Source organism: Leiobunum rupestre, chromosome 3 (assembly GCF_980474605.1).
Source record: "Leiobunum rupestre chromosome 3, qqLeiRupe1.1.hap1, whole genome shotgun sequence".
Taxonomy (NCBI): Eukaryota; Metazoa; Arthropoda; class Arachnida; order Opiliones; family Sclerosomatidae; genus Leiobunum; species Leiobunum rupestre.
The window spans coordinates 73,813,709-73,822,050 of record NC_143386.1 but is presented as its reverse complement, the minus strand read 5'-3'; positions in this window follow the sequence as shown (position 1 = coordinate 73,822,050).

Below are 8,342 nucleotides of genomic sequence, written 5' to 3'. Positions count from 1 at the left end.
ATCGGTTAATTGTTTTGACTTAAACAAGGCGCAAACGATAATGATTTCAGAATGATATTCCTGGTTTAAGATATTGAGGGAACCCTACTTGGGTCAGTTTTAGTCCTTCAAGTTTACAACATTTCTTTCTAAAAGTTTGGAGAAAATAATACTTTTCTTCAAACGTTTGGTGAAAAGTTCGTTAATGAGTGTCATTATATTTGATATGTCATCAAATTAAAGATAACTAGGCAATAAGTTTATTAAACAAATTTTTACAAAATAAGAAACACCTACAAACCGTCTCGGGCTCGGACTCACTGTTGTTATAAATTTAAGGGCAGTTTCGGGCTCACTTTATTTAAAAATCGACAGGTGGTCTCGGGCTCGGAACAATTACAATTCCACATCTGATCTCGTGCTCAGGCTCACTATAGTTACTTACTAATAAAATGGGGGACCCGAGTTCGGTCTCAATATGTTTTCAAACTACTAATGGCTCAAGCTCGAGCTTGATGGAAGACAGTGGGAGGCAGCCCTGAGCTCGGGAATCCAGACGGCACTGGCCGCGCTAGCTTCTAACGCTTTTTTTGCCAAAGTAAATTTCGAACGTAGGCTTAAGGCTAAACAATATCGTGAATTGGAAGAAAATCGAGCTCATCCTTAGATACGAAAACAGTATTAAAATCGGTCTCGGGCTCAATCGTAATCGTGAGTTGAGTTCGGGCTCACATCAGATCAGAAAACTACCAAAATCAGTCTCAAGCTCGGGCTCAAATATTATGTCGAGCTCTTAATACGTTAATTTTTAATACGGACTCTGGCTCGAGCTCGAAGTAACGTGAATCATAAAATGGGTTCAAGCTCGAGCTCTAAGTAATTTGTATTTTAACAGGGGCTCAAGCTCTGGCTCACTCGTTACAATATGCGTTCTACAATACCTCAGCTCGGGCTCGGCTTTAACGTGGAAACTTATCGGTCTCGTCTCAGGCTCACACTATTTATTTAAAATACCTGAGCTCGGCCACAAATTGAGCTCACCTGAATTAAAGGCACGGAAAGAAGCTCTATGACTTGGGCTTAAGGCGGTGCATCAGGTATTAGATTAGCTGATTATTATAATTATTAGTATAAAGAAAAATATCGTTGTTTCCAAGTCTGGGAAGGTCAGTATTCCTAGGTGGGGAACCACAGGTGATATATTTTAAGCCGTTATGCGTGTTACATAAGCGTGGTTTAGCAGGATATACGGAACCATTGGGTGCTTGCTCGTAGCGTCATAAGCTTCGGTTGAAGCTAAGCCAAGCCTTAAAAGGAAGCTTGATATTAATCTACGTCACATCACGAGACAAAACACCGCACGATGCTGAAAAATAACCACTCGACCACCAAGGGCGTCCTAATTTCATGGTCTACTAAAACGCGTTACCATGGAAAAATAAATTTTCCACCCCACGAGCATACTACGGCGAATGTACATGTTTAATTCATAATTTTACTCGGTGAACAATACACTCAATAAATAAAAATAAATAATAACCCCTTACAAATTGAATCGAACTATAAAAAAGCCGATAGAAGTTTTTTACACGTAGTCAATTAATGGTAAAATTTCAAAATTCATTTTATATACAAAGAAATATAAAATTAAATAAAAAACAATAAACAAAGAGCATATTTTACACCCATTTAATTACACGTATAATACAGAATGAGAAATATAAATTGATTTATAGACCAGAATCAGCTGCTATTATGGATTCCAATGAACTTTACCATCATTTTTGGAAAAACCAAAATATCTTTTAAGATATTATATTAAACATATACATTAATAGGATGGAGAGTTGGAATACGAGTTACATTATATAAAAATTTTATCGAACTATTTCAAACGTTTCCCCAGCACCCTAACCTCCTCTGCCTGTTAAGAGGTTCGACCTGTTAAGAACCTTCAATTTAATGATTTCACCGTCATCGACAAGCTGAAATACTTGTGGATTACGCTTATGGTAGAGCGCATTCCATAATAAATTAAGGTAAGTGACCGTCTTCGTGTTATCGAGTATGCTTGGACAGCACTTTCAAGCTAACATGACCCAGGCCAGACCTTATCGGTCATAACGCTGAACCTCGTATTTGACTACATTCGTTATGTCTGAAGATGACTTGTTTTCCATTCTATAAGTTAAGCCTTCTCCGGAGTTGTTGTACATGTGTTTTTCAGAAAAATAGTTATTTGTGATGTGATTTAAGAGGAACACGTTTTTTTTTTAACAAAAATCAGAAAAGGAAGACTTGCTTATTATTTTATTACGCTATAAAACGAATGGTTTTATTTTTAACAGTGAGATATGCACTCAATAATTAACGTTTTGCGAAATCAAACTGTCAAATGGCGAAAGGCGCTTTGAAATTTTAACACGTAGGCTTGTAATTTAATTGAAAAATTTAAAAAAAGCACAAAGGAATATAAATTAACAGAACGATAAAAAGGTAATATTTTATTTAAATTTAATGACATGATAAGACTTACAATAGTTTTGTAATAAATGTTACTCCTAAAATATTTTTTTTAAAGACAATGATTGAAATTATAGTATTTTATCGTTAATGTAAATGCGAACAAAAGTAAATATTTCTGTAGTGGTGATTAAAATATACCTTTAATTCGATATTAGATACAATTAGCCTCACAATATTTACTGTTGGAGCACACAATTTCCGTCTTCATCTCTGCAGAATCCAGTTATGCACACGCATTTAGAAAGACATACATGGCACGTTTAGAAACACGGGGTGGGATGCATTTTTCACTTGCACAAAGACTTTTATAGTCATTTAATACTTAATTGTATTCCATGCATTTTTCTTAAGCTATTTTTCTTAAGCGTTTGCCGAAAAAACTATGTATTGTAGAAGTATCGGGGGTATTCAATAACTAGTAATCGTTTTAAATTTGAATTTTCACGATAATCGGGGCAATTTTCATAGTTTTGGAAAACATTATTTCTTACCAGTAGGCTGGAGACACAAGGTTTTATTAAGAGAGTTAAAGAACAGACTCTAAAGACCTTTTCACACGAGTCAACTTTTAAAATCAAAATGCTGAGTCAGCAAAAATGGATCAGTGATCCATTTTTATCTCGCGTACTTTTTTAGTGGATCAACTCATCAAACTTTTATTCACACTAGTTGACTCAACTCAAGTTGACTCATCTAGTTGGACGGAAAAGCTGGCTCGTGTGAAAAGGCTTTAACTTGGTTTGAAAAATCCGCCTATTATGAGGTCGTAAGAAAAACAAGTTTATCGATTAATATTCCATTTTTTTTAAACTAAAATTTTCCAAATGTTGGAATTAACCACTTGGACATTAGTCAAATACGCTGATAATACTTGTTTTCTTCAGTTTTGATAATAATCAAGTTTCAGAATTCGTATCAGCACTGCATATTTGCATTCTGTAATGCTCGTTAAAAATGATAATTGTGACTGTTTAGAACGCTCTAGACGTAGGTATTTGCCAAACCCATGTAATTTTTCTAAGCTCTAACGCTTGATCGAGTATATGCATGGAGGTACGCAAGGACAACGTCTTCCAGATCAAAGTTGTTTCGGCCTTGTCCACGGAACCTTGTATTGATGTTGCCGAAATTTTTTAACTGCCTTATGACTCCTAGAACAGCTGTGTGACTAGGGCTACAGTTTGGGAAACGATTTCTAAATAACTGGCTTACTGTACGGGCGCACAGTGGGGAAAACTGAGCTCAAAACCTGGCCAAAAGTCAAAAAAACAAATCGCGCGTATGAATTTTCTTTTAATTTATAACATTTGTTTAAAAACCACCGCACAATTTACCGGTGTTTGATTTTTGACTGCAAAATTTTTATTATCCACCAGGCTCCTTGGAAGTAGTTGATTTTTATAGAAATTTTAAGTAAGAGTTTTTGCATAGTTTTTGGTAAACATTCAGGCTTGATTTTAAAGGTTAGGATATTTTTTTGCAGTGTTTAGTTTTACAAAGCCGCGTAGTTCAAATAGTGTTAATTCTGGAAAACGACGTTAAAGGTCTTTAACTAATATATTCCTTTTAGTTATGAATTTAGGTAGATTAAGTTACAATTTTTGATTTAAATTCATGAATGTTCATTGTTTATCACAATATCTATTAAATATTTTGCCGATATTTGCCTTTTTCTATTTTTGTACAAATTTTCAATAGATATATGAAATTAAAAAGGGTGGCCAATTTAAAAACGATCCATGCCGGTATCATCAAAACCGTTTCCTTTACTAATTTCTAATTTTTGTGGCACTTAACAAGTGTTGGGGAACAATCAAAAATGATTACATTGATGACCTTGAAACGTTTCTTCAAGGTCTATGGAAAATTATCTCGAGAATCGTTAGATTTAGAAACTTCGTTCCAAATAGAAAGTCATATTTTATGTTTGAATAACTTTGGCCCGAGTTCATTTGATCAATTGAAAGCTGAAAAATTTCACACTTAAAACCAGTTGGTCATCAAGTAAATAATGCTAAACTGGCTACAGGAAAGTTATTATGAATCGGACATAACATATGTTCTGTTCACGAATATTCTATTTATTGAAATTTATGTTTTGAACCATAATGGATATTAAAAAAAAATTCAATTAGGAAAGTGTTCTTCGTCACATTTTATGCTAAATGGGCTTTGATATGATTTAATTTGTAAAAAAAAGCCAAGTAATCTAAAATTTATTTTCGTTACAGTTCGTCGATTCAACTTTAAACTATGCTAAGTCAATGGGAGATTTTTTTTATGAAATAATTTTGTTTTTTTGTAATAGATACGTGAGCTTACAATCACGTGAAATAAAATATGCCACCGACACTGCACAAATACTAAATACATGGTCCATAAATTATATCGAACGTATTGCTTCCTATTGGGCAATTAAGAGAGGAGGCATTCGAAACTCGCAACAAAGATTTCAAGAAATACCGTGAATATTTTGTTAGGAAATGTAGCCGGGAAAAAAATAACTTGGACATATTCAACGCGTTTCTAATTAGTTCCGACCCCTTCATCACAAGCAGGCGGAAGTTGCCAAACAAAAAATGTCAACAATGGCCAAAAGAAGCTGAAGAGTTACTGATACAGTGAAGAAGATAACATAGCTGATCAAAGTGATGAAGAAAGCAGTATGGACAAAGAAGATTCCGAAGATCAATTATACTAATATAAAATCATATTAATACCTCTTGTAGAATTAATTTATAAATTATTTAAAACAAGAATTCAAATCAAATTAAATTTCATATTTAAATGTAATTTTTGATTTATCGTAAAATATCAGTTGAGTTCCGTTTTTAACATTAACTTACAATAAAAACCTTTAGTTATCGTTGTAAATTTAGAATGACTTGAAAAGAAAGTTTAATGATTACCTTGAAGTTTTAAATCTTATTCTACTTTCGAGCATGTTTATTATTCCGCAGAGGTTTTCAGTAATATTTTCAACGATTAATTGCCCATATTTGTAATTTTTGGGTTTATTAAATTTTTATTGTAAACAGTTTAGCATTGTTTACTTGATGACCAACTTGTTTTTCGGCTTTCAATTGATCAAATGAATTCGGGCCAAAGTTATTCAGATATAAAATATGATGAGCAACTACTTTCTATTTGGAACGAATTTCCAAATCTAACGATTCTCGAGATGATTTTTCACTGACCTTGAAGACATGGTTCAAGGTCATCTATGTTATCATATAGGTCAAAATGTCTAATTTTCAAAATTTTATTTCTAAACATATTTTAAAATTCGGGACTGTTTTTACCACTTGACGAAAAATATGGAATCTAGGATTGTCCAAGGTGTATACGGAGAAAGACAAATCCTTTGGTGAAAAATACATAATATTGGATTGTCCAAGGTGTACACGGAGAAAGACAAATCCTTTGGTGAAAAATACATAATATTGGATTGTCCAAGGTGTACACGGAGAAAGACAAATCCTTTGGTGAAAAATACATAATATTGGATTGTCCAAGGTGTATACGGAGAAAGACAAATCCTTTGGTGAAAAATACATAATATTGGATTGTCCAAGGTGTACACGGAGAAAGACAAATCCTTTGGTGAAAAATACATAATATTGGATTGTCCAAGGTGTACACGGAGAAAGACAAATCCTTTGGTGAAAAATACATAATATTGGATTGTCCAAGGTGTACACGGAGAAAGACAAATCCTTTGGTGAAAAATACATAATATTGGATTGTCCAAGGTGTACACGGAGAAAGACAAATCCTTTGGTGAAAAATACATAATATTGGATTGTCCAAGGTGTACACGGAGAAAGACAAATCCTTTGGTGAAAAATACATAATATTGGATTGTCCAAGGTGTACACGGAGAAAGACAAATCCTTTGGTGAAAAATACATAATATTGGATTGTCCAAGGTGTACACGGAGAAAGACAAATCCTTTGGTGAAAAATACATAATATTGGATTGTCCAAGGTGTACACGGAGAAAGACAAATCCTTTGGTGAGAAATACATAATATTGGATTGTCCAAGGTGTACACGGAGAAAGACAAATCCTTTGGTGAAAAATACATAATATTGGATTGTCCAAGGTGTACACGGAGAAAGACAAATCCTTTGGTGAAAAATACATAATATTGGATTGTCCAAGGTGTACACGGAGAAAGACAAATCCTTTGGTGAAAAATACATAATATTGGATTGTCCAAGGTGTACACGGAGAAAGACAAATCCTTTGGTGAAAAATACATAATATTGGATTGTCCAAGGTGTACACGGAGAAAGACAAATCCTTTGGTGAAAAATACATAATATTGGATTGTCCAAGGTGTACACGGAGAAAGACAAATCCTTTGGTGAAAAATACATAATATTGGATTGTCCAAGGTGTACACGGAGAAAGACAAATCCTTTGGTGAAAAATACATAATATTGGATTGTCCAAGGTGTACACGGAGAAAGACAAATCCTTTGGTGAAAAATACATAATATTGGATTGTCCAAGGTGTACACGGAGAAAGACAAATCCTTTGGTGAAAAATACATAATATTGGATTGTCCAAGGTGTACACGGAGAAAGACAAATCCTTTGGTGAAAAATACATAATATTGGATTGTCCAAGGTGTACACGGAGAAAGACAAATCCTTTGGTGAAAAATACATAATATTGGATTGTCCAAGGTGTACACGGAGAAAGACAAATCCTTTGGTGAAAAATACATAATATTGGATTGTCCAAGGTGTACACGGAGAAAGACAAATCCTTTGGTGAAAAATACATAATATTGGATTGTCCAAGGTGTACACGGAGAAAGACAAATCCTTTGGTGAAAAATACAGAATATTGGATTGTCCAAGGTTTACACGGAGAAAGACAAATCCTTTGGTGAAAAATACAGAATATTGGATTGTCCAAGGTGTACACGGAGAAAGACAAATCCTTTGGTGAAAAATACAGAATATTGGATTGTCCAAGGTGTACACGGAGAAAGACAAATCCTTTGGTGAAAAATACAGAATATTGGATTGTCCAAGGTGTACACGGAGAAAGACAAATCCTTTGGTGAAAAATACAGAATATTGGATTGTCCAAGGTGTACACGGAGAAAGACAAATCCTTTGGTGAAAAATACATAATATTGGATTGTCCAAGGTGTACACGGAGAAAGACAAATCCTTTGGTGAAAAATACAGAATATTGGATTGTCCAAGGTGTACACGGAGAAAGACAAATCCTTTGGTGAAAAATACAGAATATTGGATTGTCCAAGGTGTACACGGAGAAAGACAAATCCTTTGGTGAAAAATACAGAATATTGGATTGTCCAAGGTGTACACGGAGAAAGACAAATCCTTTGGTGAAAAATACAGAATATTGGATTGTCCAAGGTGTACACGGAGAAAGACAAATCCTTTGGTGAAAAATACAGAATATTGGATTGTCCAAGGTGTACACGGAGAAAGACAAATCCTTTGGTGAAAAATACAGAATATTGGATTGTCCAAGGTGTACACGGAGAAAGAAATCCTTTGGTGAAAAATACAGAATATTGGATTGTCCAAGGTGTACACGGAGAAAGACAAATCCTTTGGTGAAAAATACATAATATTGGATTGTCCAAGGTGTACACGGAGAAAGACAAATCCTTTGGTGAAAAATACATAATATTGGATTGTCCAAGGTGTACACGGAGAAAGACAAATCCTTTGGTGAAAAATACATAATATTGGATTGTCCAAGGTGTACACGGAGAAAGACAAATCCTTTGGTGAAAAATACATAATATTGGATTGTCCAAGGTGTACACGGAGAAAGACAAAT